Source organism: Lacerta agilis, chromosome 5 (assembly GCF_009819535.1).
Source record: "Lacerta agilis isolate rLacAgi1 chromosome 5, rLacAgi1.pri, whole genome shotgun sequence".
Lineage (NCBI taxonomy): Eukaryota > Metazoa > Chordata > Lepidosauria > Squamata > Lacertidae > Lacerta > Lacerta agilis.
This window is the reverse complement of record NC_046316.1, coordinates 76,904,541-76,904,978: the sequence shown is the minus strand read 5'-3', so window position 1 is coordinate 76,904,978 and position 438 is coordinate 76,904,541.

The following is a 438-nucleotide window of genomic DNA, read 5'->3' as shown; positions in this document are numbered from 1 at the left end:
GACATATTATATTATGTATAATGCTTTGAGCCTCATTGAAGTCAACAGGTGGTTTTGAAACTGCGCACTGAGCAAACACAGGGGTCCTCAGAACCTTAGCAGAAGTTGCTCAGTGACAAAAGTGCTAATGACAAAAAGCTCTATGATGAGCAACTTGATTAGTTTCTAGTCTTCTGCAATGTGTAACTGTGGGGCATGCTGGGCACACTTTCAGGTTTGCGCTCAGTATATGTGGACTGACAGGCACAACAGACCTCACAGTCAGCTCCAGTTTTTTGTTTTTGTTTTAATGGGGAGTAGGAAGTGCAGCTTGGCAAAATACAGACTTGGGCACCTCCCTTCCCCAACATGTCAAGCTGTTGAAAAAATTATGTACCAAGAAAAGCTGAATTCTGAGACCTTTATATGCAATCATTCAAACATAGCAAATTTGCTTAA